Below are 18,432 nucleotides of genomic sequence, written 5' to 3' on the forward strand. Positions count from 1 at the left end.
TAAATCGCTTTATTTTATTACTTAAACACTATTTACGAATGTTTGAATAAAATCTATCACTTCCAGTATACCTAAATATGCCATTCAAACTGTTTTAGGTTCATTTCCTGCAAATTAGATGGTAATTTCTACTGATTTCAAAATGGTTCAAACCATGATACGCTTTTCACTAGTTCAAACCATGATGGGATACCCTATACGTAATTCTACATTTAATTTTCAGTCGTATGTTTGATACAACCCTCTACTTTTTTCTTTTGTAAAGTTCTTTGCAAATTTTTAGTTTAGGTTAGATCGCTTTTTATAGTCACTCAACCTTGTATCTAACTCAATTTAGTAAATTAGAAAATAGGGGAATAATATTTATGAGGGTTTGCAGAAATCGCTCTCAATACTCCATTGCGCAATGACGTCACGCTTGACTTTTGAAACGTTCACGCATGACTTTTTCAGATTTCATTTAGATCAACAAATTAATGTCCGAAACGTAAACGCGAAATACTATCCAGGCGATTTGGCAGCGCAGTAAGTTTTGTTTACAAATGCTGCCAACACTTCTTTTAGATCGATGATCTATGCGAGACTTTGCGTTTGTCTACGATATATTTCGCTTTCGCAAAGTTTTGCAAGAAGCGCGGTGGTACGAAAAGTGTTAATATAAGTCCGGTTTCCGGTTTCACAAATGCACAGAAGATCGAAAAAATGGCTCGCAATAGGTGGATTAGCACCGGATTTTCCTCCTGTCGATTCAATGAGATTGTGCAATGTAATACAATGATAGTTTATTATTATACCTTTTCAGTACCATTTTGATCATACCGAATTTTATTTTGTTAAACCAGCGGGAAAAATTCTTAATCAGCCCGGAACGCTTCCTGTCTACCAGCTTGTGCAGCAGATGCGAGAGCACGAGGGGGGAACGTAAACTTCTACATGAATTCGTCTCGCGTACAAATACAGTCCATCCGGTGGCTGATAAAACATCCGGACTATTCAGCCTGGTGCGACTTCTGTATATGATGACATCGACAATCTCAATGATGGTAAGAAAAATGATATCTTTTTTTTATACACAAAATCAACTTGTTTTTATCACATTTAGATCTCCGAGTACTTTCTTCGAAGAAATCGTACCTCCCTCCTCAAATCGGTTTTGTTTCAAACAAATCAACAGGTGCCTCCGCAGTGGCGAACGAGGTATTGAGCAACAGTCGGATATCATGGGGAATGGAAAACATCGTCAGACCATTTTTATCGATTCCGCCATCGGCTCAGAATTCGCCAGAGAAGCGCGTATCTGTACGCGGAACATTTAAACAGAGCAAATCAGATAATAGTTCTACCACAGTTCCGAACTCCGAAAAAAAGCGAAAAGCTTTGCTCCGAATCCTAGATCCAACTTTCGCGTGGCGTACGTATTTTGATTTTGGTGTAAATGTTTACAAGTTTCGTAACGTATAACCACATATCTGTGGTATAACTTTAGGAAAATCGAACGGCTGGAGCATTCGTTAGAACTAAATGACAAGGAAAATGCAACTTTGAAACGGAAATACGACGAGTTGTGTGAAAAATATTCCGAGCACCATGCGGAAAAAAAATTAGGAAAACATGTTCAATGACGACGACTCTTTCTGGACATGTATCAAAAATCCATAAATAGTCAGACGAGACGAAGTCCAGATTTAAAACAAGCAACAGCATGTACGAAAGAGAACGAAAAAAGCTAAGGTTTCCCAGTTCTGGTACACTCAGTTAAAGGTTACAACATCTACATTTCAAACAGGAATACTCGAAGAGATTTATACCCTCATGGAATCTAAAATTCCTTTCATGATGAGCGATGATTTGGGTTGCTCTTTGATGAAATGGTAATCGCGCAAGGCTAAGATTATTATTTGAACAACAAATACTTTTTGGAGACGTTAAGTTACCAAAGCACAATGGAGAAGCAACGCATGTCACGTTATTTATGTTAGTTAGGATTCGAAAAAATGGAAGCAAAATGTTGCATATCACTTTACTGGATCGGCAAGGGTTGTTTGAAGGACATTATTTTCAAGATACTTGATAAATCAGAATCAATCGGATTTGTGCTTGTTGCAATAATTGATTGTGGGAGTAACAGCAAGCGACTATGGAATGATTTGAACATTTCTCATGCCGAGATGAATGTTATGTCTAACAAGCCCCTTTCTCATCCACGCGATGAAAAAAGAACATTATAAATCATACCAGATTTTGTGCACGTTTTTAAGTACACTGTACTAGGCTGGATCCAAGACAGAAGCGTTACAATTCCAGAAGAAACGATGAGGGAAAATAATTTATATTCCAGAACCGCTGATATACAGCATATCCAAGACTTAAATAGTGTCGCACGAGTCGAAGTGTGTATTGAAATAATTGTAATCAATAGTAAACAACCAATGCAACGCCATTCTAAATCCAATAAATTGTGTAAGAATTAAGATCCAAAACGGTAAAACAAGTACAAAAAAGATTTCGTTCCATACAGTCACGTAACTTTGAACAGCATGTGAGTCTTTCAAATAAATTAAGTCAATTCATAGCTAATCCGCAACCAATTTAAATACCATAATACGTGAATTAAAATCCAATCCAAAATATATGACCTTTAATATTCTAACCCTAGACATAGGCAATACAAATCCAATCCAAAATAAGCTGGAAGGTAAATCGAAACCAGTAAAAAGCAAATCCAACGCCAGTCCCTTGCACGAGTTATATCATAAATAGGTAAAGGTAATTACTCAGAACCAATCATTTTTGCTTCGAACAGAAATAACCAACATTTCCATCGCTTGATTGTACGTGGGTTTGATTCATTCGATAAATTGTTGCTTTGTATTGGCTCAAAGAATAAAAGACGCCTGTGGGCCTCCTTCAAGATTATTGGAGCTTCGTTTAATTATCAGAAATCAATTGGCATTTGTTTATGTAAAATATGAAGCAATGTAATTGAGCTGATTGTGTGAATTGTTGCTTTGCTGACCAAATTAGATGAAGCAGGATGGTTAACCGGTTCAATTTATAATAAACATATTCAATTGATCACGTTCGATAGCCGCTTTATTACTACATATATTTAGACGATAAAACGTGCAAATTTACTCGGTTCGTGTGCATTGTTTGTCGCAGAAATTTTATCAAGTTTTTCTATTTGTGTTTCCATGCTTTTAAGATTAATCTAATATCACGTTAACGACGGCATCTCTCTGTTTCTTATCTTTTCAGTCTCAACCAGCAACGTTCAGTCTTGAAGTAAAGGTAAGCATCAACATTATTTACGCATTTTAAATATACTTTAATTTCATAACTGAATTAATAAAACAGGTCCTACGGGCACTGTAACTGGGTCAAATTCAATTTAATGACGATAATTAATATTTGCAACACGTTCCACAGAGAGAGATATATTTATATATAGGCAGAAAACCCGTAGCATCTGGATGAGGATGTGCAATGGAAAAATTGATTTCAAACGAATCAATACGAATTGCCATCAAAAAAACTATTGAATACTGGTTGATAGCTTCCAGTCTTGTCCATGTTGCTTCGTTTCCTGAAAACCGCAATCTTCAATTTCACCGAATGATTTGGGTTGTGTTAATAGTACAGGGTGTCTGCAAACTATCCGTACATATTTTGGCAGTTTGCTTCTACAAAACACAAAAGATTCTAATTGACTCACTCAGTACCCGACCAGTAGATGGTAACAGATTTATATCAGAGCTTGTTATTCTGTTATAGCATTTTTTAATAACAGCGGTTGTTATAAAACATGTACCATTAGTAGTTAAAATAACAAAAATTGTAACAAAATCTCTTCTAGTTTTAACAAAAATATTACTAAATGTGTTATTTATCGAACAAAAATATAACTCGTTGTGTTACATAAATAGAGGTGCATCACCTATACTGTAACAAATTATGTTCTTGAAAAGATTATGATTATCCATAATGTAGGCAATTAACTTTGTCCAGCTGGTTCAACTTTTAATGTAGGTTCAAGTTATACTGAAGGTGGTACCTTCGTTTTTTTCCAATTCCTATCTACCAAAAATGTAGGCAATTTTTTTTCGGCGAAAATAAACATTACACATTATGTTATAATCATGTTATGACGATCTTGAAATTCTCTTTCCTTCATTTTGGACAGAGAATTTATAACAAAATTATTGCAAGTTTTGTTATTTATAACACATATTGATATAATTGTGTTAAAATTTTGTTATGACTAACTGGTCGGGTAGCTATGTGGGTTCTACAGCCCATTAAGTTATAACAAATCTCGCGCTTAGTTTGATAGGGGCGTAACTGTATTGATCGATTTCTCTTAATCGATTTTATATTTTGTTAATAACTCAATTGTTTCAAAAGCTACAACCGTGATTATCGATTCTGGTGCAAAATACATTCATCCTTTATCGCACCAAACCATTAAATCATCGACAAACTAGTGCAATTCGCTACAATAATGAAAAGAAAACATCGACGAAGAGAAATCGATCAATACAGTTACGCCCCTATGAAACTAAGCGCGAGAAATGTATTTTCTGGCAATACTTGGTGTCAGCTCATAGGCAATATGGACTATTAGTATTTGTGGATGCTTTTTCCAGGATTTTTGAACAAAAAGGCAAGGCTTCCAACTAGCCGGATTTGAAGCAAATTTCTCATTCGGTAGGGTCCATCTAGAGATGCCGCAAATTAATCGATTACTTCGATTAATCGATTCATCACTATGATAATCGATTAATTTTGAATCGATTACTACCCAATGATTGATCGATTCAATAATCGAGAAGAATCGAGAGAAATCGATTAGTTACTAATCGATTCATCGTTGTGATAATCGATTAATTTTGAATCGATTTCTCCCCAACAATTAATCGATTCTATAATCGACAAGAATGGAGAGTAATCGATTAGTTACTAATCGATTAATTGGGATTTTACGACATCTCTAGGCCCATCTTGAAAACAAAATCCTAACTGCCAGAGGCAGTTGAAAGGCTCCCCCAGACCTAAGCGATTTCATCGCCGCGACGGCGACAACTAGTCGCCGCGATTCTATCGCTGGGTCGCTGCAGGCAATGTTCCATTTATTCTTCCATACCAGCGACGACAGAATCGCAGTCGCCAAGCGATAGAATCGCGTCGCGACTGTCGCGTCGCGTGTGTTTGGGGGAACCTGAAATGTATTAATGATAACTAAAAATGTATCATAGCAAAGAAGGATGACAGTGTTAAGAAAACACGGAACATCTAGACTAAGAGATGAACGCATGGATTAGATAATAAGCAAATAAAATGAGTCGTATAAAGTCGAGTCAAGTACGAGCCACTGGAGACGACCTCACAATTAAGGTCGAAATACGTATCTGCAAAGATAACAATACGTAGTGGAATTAAATGGAAAGTACTAAACTCGTCTTAGACGGTTGAATACATTCCACTAAAAAGAGCTTAAAATATTTTTTCCCCAGAATAAAATTAGTTAAAAAAATCTCAGGGGTATCGCACAATGTTCATTTTTTAGCCACGTGATTGAAAATTTCTGAATATTTAGCGCCTTTGACAGTGAAAGAAGTTCATGTCCCCGCTACTATGTAAAGTAGTATCACATTTTGGAGTACCATCAGACCTTCCAGATAGCGTCTGGGAATTTTGCACATATTTGCACATTATAAAGTTAGAGCTATTTGAAAAAAGGTGAAATTTGAGGTAAGAAATTCAATGCTTCAAACCTTGTCGAAGCAAATCGGATGAGTATATGCCAAAAACGTGTTTTTCCTATACAGTTAATAAAATGGTGCCGAATTCAGCCTGCTTGTTCAGCATTCCTTGATGAATCTGTAATATCTGGAGAATCTTTGAAATTCGTAGGGAATGTGATTTGGAGAAAAATTGGCACAAACACGGACAAAAAAGGGGGTGCTTGGGCAATCTAGAGGGTCCACTGGATTTGGAGAATGAAAGTTCGAATAATTTTTAAAATCTGTACAATTTACGAAAATATTAGAGCATTCTAAAGTATCAACAAAAGTTTAATTGATTTGTCTGACTACACTGACATATTAAGCATCTGAAGCGTATGAATACACCCAGGTTTTTTTTTACGCGGTTGGAATTCATTTATTTCTCGGTTAACCTGAACTTTTACAGCTTTTCAAATACCCCCAGAATTTTCTTTGATTTTTTGTGAATTTTTTAGTGGGGTTAACTCATTACTTCATTGACCCTGAAGGTCTTAAACGACCAAAACCAAACCGTGTAAAAAAAAACCTGGGTGTAACCTGTAAGGTCTAGATAGTGTGGTAGTATTACGAATTTGAATGATCTGCGGATTTAAAAATATCTGAAAAAATTCTGAAGAATTTAGGTCATGACAGAGATCTAAACTGGAAGGATTTAATTAAGCTCCAGAATATAGAAAAAAAAATAAAATTAATAATTTTACGGCGCTTCTTCATACTGATACTTATTTGATGGGCTACGGCTTTTTCTCGATGAGCCTCTACGCCGAATAGAGCATCCTTCTCCACTGGACTTGATCCTGAGCCAATTGCTTCCAGTAGCTCGGAACGTTCAGTGCCCACAAGACCTCTTCAACTGCAAAAAGACGTCTTGTAGGCGGCCCATTACGAAGCCTAGCGCTACTTCTTTATACGTCACTTAATTTTAGGAATTTTAAACATTTTTGACACCCCTTAGTAAGAGGTCGTACACTTATTACGTAATGATTTTTTCTGAGTTTTTTTATTTTAAAATTCTGAACAATTTACTGACGTTTATCTTAGGCTGCTGTAACCACTATCGATGTCATCGTTGCGATTGAATCGCAGTCATCAGGCATCCCATACGGCTTTCCTGCATAAATTATAATTGGGGAATGAAAATGTATGTTTTCCACTAGACGTCAAGAATTCTTTGCGGTTGTGGTTTGCGGTGTCAGGCCATTTGGAAGAATGTCGTTGGGCCAATCGAGTCGTATGGCCGGGTCCGAGTGTCGTTTAATTAAATCTGAATAATTAAACAAAAATTACCCCAGATAACGAGTATTTTTTCATTACCAGGCTAAGGCCGGAGTGGCCTGTGCACTACATAAAAGTCTTTTCCATTCAGCTTGGTCCATGGCTGCACTTCGCCAACCACGCAGTCTGCGGAGGGTCCCCATTCGTCCTCCACCTGATCGATCCACCTTGCCCGCTGTGCACCTCGCCTTCTTGTTTCCATCGGATCATTGTCGAGTACCATTTTCACGAGATTATTGTCCGACAATCTGGCTACGTGTCCGACCCACCGCAGTTTTCCAATTTTCGCGGTGTGAACGATGGATAGTTCTCCCAACAACTGATGCAACTCGTTATTCATTCGTCTCATCCATGTACCGTTCGCCATCTGCATCCCACCATAGATCGTACACAGCACTTTCCTTTCGAATACTCCCAGTGCGCGTTGGTCCTCCACGAGCATCGTCCAGGTTTCGTGTCCGTAGAGAACTACCGGTCTTATAATCGTTTTGTAGATAGTCAGTTTGGTACGGCGGCGAATTCTATTCGATCGGAGCGTTTTGCAGAGTCCAAAATACGTACGATTTTCTGCCATGATGCGTCTCCGAATTTCTCTGCTGATATCGTTATCGGCGGTTATCAGTAAGCCTAAGTACATGAATTCTTCAACCACCTCGATTTCGTCGCCACCGATAGAAAATCGTGGTGGGTGGCTTACATTGACCTCTCTTGAGCCTTTTCCTATCATGTACTTCGTCTTCGACGTGTTGATGACTAGTCCAATCCATTTAGCTTCGCATTTCAGTCTGATGTAGGCTTCCTCCATCCTCTCAAAGTTACGTGCCATGATATCAATGTCGTCGGCGAAACCAAATAACTGGACGGACTTCGTGAAAATCGTACCACTTGTGTCAACACCAGCCCTTCGTATTACTCCCTCCAAAGCGATGTTGAACCTTGCCGTAACCCTCTACGCGTTTCGAAGGGACTCGAAAATGCCCCTGAAACTCGAACTACGCACATCACCCGATCCATCGTCGCCTTGATCAACCGTATCAGTTTATCCGGAAATCCGTTTTTGTGCATTAGCTTCCATAGCTGGTCCCGATCGATTGTATCATATGCGGCTTTGAAGTCGATATATAGATGATGTGTGAGCACGTTGTATTCGCGGCATTTCTGCAATACCTGACGTATGGCGAACACCTGGTCTGTGGTAGAGCGTTCACCCATAAATCCCGCCTGGTACTGCCCCACGAACTCTCTTGCAATTAGTGTTAGTCTAGGTTAGGATGTGACAACTTAATTGAGACTGCCTTGTTGTTTTTTAGTCGGTTGCTCTGACGAGGTGGTCGCCAGTGCAGCCAAAGTATTTTGGCACAAAATTTTCCAAATATCATATATCAAAACTTGATGTTTTCTATCGGTTCCATCCATTATTTATGTAAGAAAAGCGAAAGACTAATAGAGAGAAGTTTTCGCTAATGAAAATATGATTTTGTGATTGAAAATGGCAGAAAGGTGAATGGTAATGCTTAAAATCAACAGTTTTAAACCTTTACAACCCTTGAGAATAATGTATATGGCGTTTGCAGTACAATATAAATTTATTTTTTACCAAAAGCTAGAACTCAAACATTTACGTATTTTGCTTAATATCAACTTTACAAACCTGCAACACGGCCAAACTAACAACATGCTGCCCTACGAAAAACGCGCCGCCACCAGGGTTGGCCATTTCTCACACTTCATCTTGAAATGTGCAGAGATTGTGCAAGTAAAGAGAAGTGTATTGATTCACACTCGAGAGCGTTTATACGTGCGTGTGATTGAAGCCTAGAGAAACATGATCGATAAAGAGTGAGAATATTTTCGAACGTGTGTGGTTTGCTGTTGTGTATAGAAAAGGTCTATGTTTAGGCGTTTACAACAACTTATTTATATGGAAGATTCAGAACACAGCCTAAATGTATGCATTTTGGTAAACAGCTAATTGGCATTTTCCTGTACTCTTTACACTTGTGAGCTTTTGTGAAGACGAGTGTGTATGACGCACGCTCTGTCATACAAAGAGAAAGTGTATTTCTGCACAATACACTCGGATAACAGATGGAGAAAGAGAAGTTTTTACACCTTCACTTGAATACTCCTCAGAGCGAACCAACCCTGGCCGCCACCAATCGAAGTAATCGATTGTCATTTTCAACCAATCAGCAACCGGTACGATTGTGACAGCAAATCGGTACGATTTTTACTGACTACTTGGCACATCCTATCCTAGGTGTTAGTCAGCGGCATAACATTTTGGAGAGTAGGCGGCGTTCAGCAATGTGCAAAAATTCCATACGAATCTTAATTTTTGATTTTTACGATTTACTCAATATTCCTCGTGATTTCAGCATGAGGAAATATGATATAAACCCGTCGGCAACTATAATGAACATATCTGCTGAAGGAATGAAGAAAATCCATGCAGCCGTTTTACAGTTACGTCGATACAAACACTGACCATTTCATGTTTATATATACAGGTTTTTCCCCCATTTGTTTGGTTCTTTCGTTTTTTAGAAATGGTCTTAAATGATCGAAACTTAAATAAAACAGCAAACATAGTTATTAAGGGCACTCCTCACGGAATTCAAATTTTAAAGTTCTCGCGTTTTCAAGAGCATACCACTCGATACAGAAGTAACGCAGAACTGTCATTTTTATTATTTCACGCATGCTGCGTCGTAGAAAAGTTGAAACAATAAAAATGGCAGTTGTGCGTTGATCCGTATTGAATGGTGTGACCTTGAAAACGCGAATACTTTGAAAATTGGATTCCGAGAGGAGTGTCCTTAATGCCCGTTAAGGCGGCCGTGATACTACATACTGTTGAGAAAATACCAACATGTGTGATAAACACAACAAAAAAATACTTCGGGTAAACCAGCTGTCATCTCCGCCAACATATCCAATCATGCACAGTTTATATAATTAATAAACAAGTTGAAAAAATATATGACTGACTAAAAGTGTGGAAATAATAAATTCAATCGGCTCCCCACCAGCCAGTGCACCGAACAGCGGACACCGAGGGGTGAGGCCATATGGCTTTTGTAATTTCATGGTTGAAATATGCTGGCGGGAAAATCGATAAGTGCGCTGGGATTTAAGTCACGTTTTATCTCCCGATGGCGGTAGCCGGAGGTTGGTTGGCCGGAAGTTCACCACTCGGTAGGAGCATGACATTGGGGAAGTTCGGCAGAATGTGCATCGCCAGAAGTTGACAGTCGTGTGCAGCAGACTTCGAGCGCGATTAAATGCTTATCAGTGTGGAAATTATGTTCGTTCATATATTTCAATGAATAAAATTTACATTAATATCATCGGTACTTACTCGGCGGCTGGGCTGAGTGGCACCAGAACCACCACCAATGCCTTTTGGGTGACACGAGTTCTCGAATAGGAGGCTCGACTCTTCGTCCGTGCCATAGATTGTAACGCTGGAAGATTTCGCTGCGGGTCCAAAACGTTGCTTGGGAATGCCAGCTATGGTTGTGCGTTGTAATGCTTCGAATCATAAGCCAGGAGGAGCGTCGAATGACAGTTGGTCATAAATATAGATGATCACCGAGCCATCAGCCAGAGCGTGACAACAGCAACAGTAACGAGGGCTCTTCCGGTTGAGCGTGCAAATATAGAGATATGATTGTTTGCCGGATTGCCTGACATGTACATTGTAGAGGCAGCGTCATGGATACGACATGTGCCAAAATGCGAAGGTTTTAAAATTCAATCGTTTGGATAACTTGTATGTACATTGTTTGCCTATCAATGGCTCAGAATCACATTTTCTTGATGACAATCTTTAATGCATATAGTTTGAGTGAGTAGTATTCTGAGCCAAACTTCGGAACATTACGTACAAATTACAAATTACATCGACACAGTGATTTAAACACATCGATCACAGTGATGAATGCAAAATTATTTAAACACTGAGATGTGCTAACCTCAGAATAACTATTGCTTTTTCCAACAGCACACTAATCCAGAAACTGCACACAAAAGCATTCTGATAATCTCCGTCATAAGACCGATTGAACCGTCATTGCTATCGTCATCGCTTATCAACGATGTCTTTATTATTTTGCAAAAAATCCCCTTCCACTGCACCAACTACATCCACTCCACTCAGTGGTGGTCCAATGCGAAACAGCCCACATGGAGTGCGGTACAAATATCCCATCATCAGGTCTTCGAATGGCAACATCACAATGTATAGCTGCCCTGTCCTTCCCAGCGTCTCCTGCTGCCAGGCTTAGTGAACTCAATTCTACCAGTTCCGTAACATACAATACTTACGTGTCCTCTGGCTCTGGCAAAGAGATAGATGAGGTATTTCTGCCATTTCATTGAGCGATGAGCTCTTGCCTGTTAGTCTGAACTCTCTTCTATTCCTCTTAGCCTAGACGGCAAAAGGAAATTATTTCCATAGCTGAAAAATGAATTCTATATATCTATTGGTTGGGAGTTGGTTGGCCATGGTCAACCGTATAGAATGGTGGCTTTTATCTGCTGGGAAGGGCGGACTAGCAGGTGGAAGCAAACGAATAGGAAGCTGTTCACAAGTTTATAATAGCTCACATTATCCCGTTTGAGTCCGTGGAAAGCAGTGTTGGAGATTCTTTCCGCTGTGAGCGAGATCACAGCTACGAATGGTTCACTCTGTTGATATAACGATTCGAGGAAGCTCTTTTGACATTCAGAATATTCATCCATTAGTACGGCAGTCACTATGGAGTGTTTTCGAATAAGTAGATGGACATTTTTCTTTCATTATTTTATCATTAGCTTTCTTGATTACTCCAGATATAAGTTGCTGCACTGTAAAGGCTTGACAGGTAAGCACGAAATCATTCTATGGCCAAAGCAATTGGGACCCTTCTCAGCCTTGGCTGGTCTCGATTCCGGTCTAGGAAATTTTCACTGTGAAAGCTCTTCATGCTCCACATACTTATTTAAATAATAATAATTCCATGCCTTCATTCTATCGGAGGTAATCAGAAATTCAGACTTTTCAAAATGGTTGATAAGAACATTTAAATTTTGTCCACCCAGAATCCTTATAGTGCCTCGTTTGCACCACTTCCGTTCACGTGAAGATGTTTTCACAATACACCGGCCGAGGTCAGACCGGAATTAAAGTTGACAGCCGTTTGTAGGATTGGCTGAATTGTGCTTTGAATAGAGTCCTGGGAAGAACCGAGTGGTGGCGGTGAAACGAGCGGGAAATTGAAGGACACGAGGCAGACCAAGTAGAAATGGATACGGAAAGCAGTTTTCCGGTTCGTCACCATTGTATGAACTCTGCGGGAAGCGGGTTGTATCACGATGTCACTGATCTATCCGGCAACAGGCAGCAAAAACAGTGTGTGATAGCCATCAGATAAATCGATATAAAGTTTTTTAATTAAAATTCTTCCTCGCCTCCAGCTTGAGGCTGCAGTTTATCGAGCGAAGTGATGTCGACAAACGACCGTTAATGGCGCAAGTAGTGCACTCTTTCAATAAACCCAGCGCTACTGGCGTGGACCGAACGATGACAAGTACCATGTGCTTTGTTTTATGCCATGCGGTAAATAATGAACTGTGTTTAACGGATTTGTTGAATTCTTGGAAAGTTGTTGACATGGGGGCCGTTCACAAATTACGTAAAGCTAATTTGGCAGTTTTAGACCCCCTTCCTCCCTTCGTAACACTTTTTGTATGAAAGATTTAATTTTTTTGTATGAACCGTAACACTTGGTCTGACCCCCTCCCTTTCCCTACAACGTTACGTAATTTGTGAACGGCCTCTTATGATTGGTCATTGACTATACCGTAGGAAGCTCGGTGGGAAGTTGATCTTGGCTGCATGGTTGACGAAAGTTATGTTACCTTTTGCATGTACTTCCGACAGTTCAATAACACTGGACATAACTGTGGACCTCTCACTGTGGATCTCTCACTGAGGTAGAAATCATAAACAAACAGATAATACATTAATACATTACATTAAATCAAGCTCTATCTGGTAAAAGGGCGAATGTCGCAAGAGAGGATTCTCTTCGTCGACTTCCCCTCTTTTTAATAAAAGTGACAAGCAGAGGATTTCTTTGCAGTTTATCACCTCAGAATGCAAGTTCGCATTGTTTTTTATCATCATGAGGTGATAAACCACAAAAAAAATTCGCTGCTTGTCACTTTTCTTAAAAAGAGGGGAAGTCGACGAAGAGAATCCTCTCTTGCGACATTCGCCCTTATTCCAGATAGAGCTTGAAATAATTGGTGCAACAACGGTTACAAATTACTAACGCCATCTGTTGTTTACACTATGTTTTGCCTAATGTGGTTAAAAAGCGGTAGTGAGCAAATGTCAAATGCGAACAAAACGGTGTTCGGGTCATCATCGTTTGTATTGCTTGCTCTTGCTCTAAGACCTGTTAGTGTTTTCATATTCACTAGCGGAGTTAAGCTGGGGCACGATGGGGCTAGTGATCAACCGAATCGAATATTTCTCTGAAATTTAATTACCTATATAGGTATTTTGGACCACTTTAGGAGATGGACGAACCATTTTTTGAATAAAAGTTAGATTTTGAAATAATTCTTGATCAATTCCCTATGCAACTAAAAAGTGGTAAATGCTAGGTTGGATTTGTAGGTAAAAATGTTTCTAAATCTCACCGAAAGAACCGAAATATCATAAATTCTGAAGATATGTAAGATTTAATTTTGGACCAACTGTTTTTATTTTGGACCATAGATTTGGTGAGAAAATTCCATTGCAAATTATCATAATTTACATTAAAACGATATAATTATATATAAAATATCCATCAGGGCACCCGATTGAAGCGTTAACATTTCGTGGATAAAGGGCGGGCTCTTCTCCCCATCTATTGGGTCAATCAGGGAAATGAGGGCTAGATTGTATTAGTGTATGTACGAACTTTCTTCTGGAAGGAGATTCTCTATCCATCCCGTGGATTCGCATAAGTGTCTCTGCTTATGGAACCACCCACCAATTTTGGCCCTTCATACAGGAGTTTGATGAAATTGTACATACAATAGTATAATCATGATCAAATCGTTTGTCAGATATGGCCAGTGCTATCGGCAGGTGCCTTGCTACAATAGATGGTAGTATCATCATCATCATCATCACATGTTTTTATTTTGGACCACTCGAATAATTTTGAATTGCTTGCAAAGTTATGTTACTATTAGATAAAATTAGTGATATCCAGCATTTTTGGCGTTTCATCCTTAAAGTCTTTGTTAACCTATACATTTTTATAAGCACTCAAAAGCTTAGAACAATACCAATAGCTAAGGTATTGAAACTAATCAATTTCAGTACCACTCGGTACAGCATCATCAAAGCAAAACAAACGTGCGGCCCATGGCCGTGATGTAGGCACCTGGTCACTCCTACCCTGCTATATTTTTTATGTAGTTTACCGATCTGTTCCATTTGCGTCCTTGATAGTAGTGGGTTGCTCGGTTCTTCCTTGCTCCTTGCACATTCTTTTTCCAAACGAAACATAATCGTAGAACACGGAACTCTGTTCCATTGGCAAGCAGCACGGACGGAGAGCTCTAGCAAAGATTGGTTCTTGTAATGGAGCTTTCTTAACTATTTTCGTATGGAAATAATTAAAACAGTTACAGTTATTCGGTATGAACAGTAATTTATGAATGGTTTGATACTAGAGAAATAAATGGTTGGTAAAAACAAAAGTCATTATTATTATTTTCTTTATTTGAAAGGCTTTAAGCTATTGGCTGGCTCACCTCTGGTAGCAAAAAGGCAAAAGTTTAAGAGATCTAGAACTTGAAAAGAAGATATGTCGAAAATATGTTCGGTTCAATGAAAAATGAACCTATTTTGGACATGCCTCAGAATACTGTTTTTAAACTTGCAATGTTTTGTTGCAGGTCTGAAACTGCTTCAATTATGTTCTAATAGGTCAACAACATCATTCACCTGTTTTAAATCTATGGACAAATAAACTTACAGCTTTTGGAAGTTGAATTCCATTTTACAATGTCGTCTTGGTTTTGGTATAATCTAGCCGGAATGGGTAAATTCGTGAAAATATTCTTAATAATGACTATATTTTATAAGAAACAAATGTACGATATACCTTATGGATATTTTTTTTTGCAATAAAATTTAAATTTTGCATGTTTTATTAAGTTTTGTGTGATAAAAATGCAAAATTCAGCTAGATGGTCCAAAATATGAGCCCGGTCCAAAATACAGCCGTTACCCTACGCCAAAATTGCCCTGAGAAAAATAACTGATTTTCCGCAATTTTTTATAATCACTGCACTGGTTGAGTTAAGCTGGGGGACTTTGGGACAGTTCGTCGAATAACATTTTGTCGAATGACGTTTAATCGAAAGGATATTTGGTCGAATGGACATTTAGTCGAATGGACGTTTGGTCGAAGGGACATTTGGTCGAATGTACATTTAGTCGAATTGACGTTCAGTCGAATGGACATTTAGTCTAAAAGAAATGGCTTTGCGACAGTTCATCGAATGACATTTCGTTGAACGACGTTTAGTCGAATGACATTTAGTCGAAAGTACATTTGGTCGAAGGGACATTTAGTCGAATAGACATTTGTCGAATGGACATTTAGTCGAAAGGACATTTATTCGAATGGAAAATTAGTCGAAAGTTGAAAGTGTTTGGTCTAAACATCATTATCCATTTAACTAATCACCAAAAATGGTAATCGCTAATTAGTTAAAAGAATAATTCGTCAATTTTTGGTTAAATTTGAATAAATAATGTACAAAATACATGGATAAACTGATTACAGGAATTCAGTGGACATGACGGAGTTCAATCAGCAGCAGAAACGAATACGGATGCCAATGAGGATTTCTCACCTGAGTTAACAGAAACTTCTGGAGACCCTGGTGGATTATAGAAAAAATAAAAACCTACAGAAATAGCAAAATATTAGGTACCGTTGGTGAAATACCCTCTATTCTATTTTTCGGCCCATGGTCAAAAACCGATGATATCAATGTTATTTTGCCAAAACTTCATAGTAGTCGGCTCTGGAACATTTAGTTTAATGACATTTTGTCAAATGACATTTTGTCGAAAGGACGTTTAGTCGAAGGGACATTTGGTCGAATGGAAATGGTTCTCTTATTCTTTTCATTAAAACTCTTTCTTTCATTCAATATTTATACAATAATTAGTTTAGAATAAAATTGTTTTCCAACCATAATTCGTTAATTATTGGCCGAAAACTTAATTCCGATCAAATGGTCATAGGTCATCAATCTATTCCACGTCATGTCTAATGACAAAACATTTATTATTCTTTTTATGAACCCATCGTTCTTTGGACAATATTGGAGCAATCATTATGTGACTTTTAGAAACGGTTTTGGGACAGTTCGTCGAATGACATTTCGTCGAATGACGTTTAGTCGAATGACATTTAGTCGAATGACATTTAGTCGAATGACATTTAGTCGAAAGTACATTTGGTCGAAGGGACATTTAGTCGAATGGACATTTAGTCGAATGGAAATTTAGTCAAATGGACATTTAGTCGAATGGACATTTAGTCGAAAGGACATTTAGTCGAATAAAAATTTAGTCGAATGTTGGAAGTGTTTAGTCGGTAATAGGTAATTAGTTAAATAGATAATAGATTTCTGGTTAAATTTGAGTAAATAATCCACAATACACATTGATAAGCTGATTAGAGGAATTCAGTGGACAATCAGCAGCGAAAGAAACGTATACGGATGTCAATGAGGTTGCAGAAACACCAGGGTCTCCAGCAGCTAACAGAAACTGCTGGAGACCCTGGTGGATTATAGAAAATTTAAATCCTACAGAAATAGCAAAATATTAGGTACTGATGGTGAGATACCCTCTAATCTATTTTTCGGCACATGATCAAAAACCAATGATATCAATGTTGTTTTGCCAACAATACTTCATCGTAGTTGGCTTTGGAACATTTAGTCTAATGACATTTGGTCAAATGATATTTCGTCGAAAGGACGTTTAGTCGAATGGAAATTGTTTTCCTATTCTTTTCATTGAAACTCTTTCTTTCACTCAATATTTATACAATAATTAGTTCAGAATGAAATTCCAATCATAATTCGTTAATTATTGGCCGAAAATTTAATTCCGACCAAATGGTCATATGACCCAATCTATTCGACGTCATATCTATTGACGAAACATCATTCAACTGAATTTCTTTTGACCAGGTGAAATAGATTCATCGTAGTCGGTTAGAGGGGTTCGCCAAAGTCAATATTCAGTCGGGAATATTTTTGTTTTCGTATTATTTATTCTTTTTATGAACCCACCATTCTTTGGACAATATTGGAGCAATAATTATGTGACTTTTATAACCAAAGTTCTTTTTTTAATAGCCATTCGACGGAACGTTATTGGACTAAATGTACCAAGATATTTAATTCGAAAATCCGCTTTTGAACAAATGTCATTCGACAAAATGTACGAAGATTCTTCATTCTAAAATCTGATTTCGACTAAATGTCCATTCGACGTAATGTCCTTTCGACCAAATCTCGCGTAACATATGATTACGGCTTATAAACCAAAACCATGGTTTTTGATTTTCTACACCCAACCAGCGATTGTTAGATTTTCTAACAATTCTGTATAAGAATCTAACAAAACATGTATAAGAACTGGGCATATGCGAAATTGTTAGATTCTTATGCAAAAAATGTAAGAAAAGCTTACAACATTGTTAGATTCTTATACAATATTTGTATAACAATGTAGCAATTTCGCATATGCCCAATTCTTATACAGGTTTTGGTAGATTCTTATACATAATTGTTGGAAAATCTAACAACCGCCGGTTGGGTGTAGCATAAACGATTGCTTTGTAAATGATTCTTCATCCTAGGTAAAACTCCGTACTTGATATCTCTTAAGAAACACAATTATTCAACCGTCTAAGACGAATTAAGTACTCTCAACCGTCTTAGACGGTTGAATACATTCCACTAAAAGAGCTTTATATATTTTTCTGAACACATTTATTGCTATTTTGAGTGAACGTCTCATGAACCATTTTCACCATAGTGGTTTTTAAGTCCTTTGTTGCCGCCCTTAACTACCAAGCGGAATGTTTGCTTGGGTTTTTAGGCCGTTCACTTTATATTGTTTATTTAGAAAAAACTAGCTTCAAGTTATTTTAAAATGTATATTCTTACTAGGTTTTCTATATATCGCATACAGGACTGCTCTGGCTAACAAATCTAAACAAATTCGATGGTGTTACTAGCTTTGAGCAAACGGCTTAAAAACCAGACGAGTAAACGGCGCGATTTT

This window comes from Armigeres subalbatus, chromosome 2 (assembly GCF_024139115.2).
Source record: "Armigeres subalbatus isolate Guangzhou_Male chromosome 2, GZ_Asu_2, whole genome shotgun sequence".
In the NCBI taxonomy this organism is placed as follows: domain Eukaryota; kingdom Metazoa; phylum Arthropoda; class Insecta; order Diptera; family Culicidae; genus Armigeres; species Armigeres subalbatus.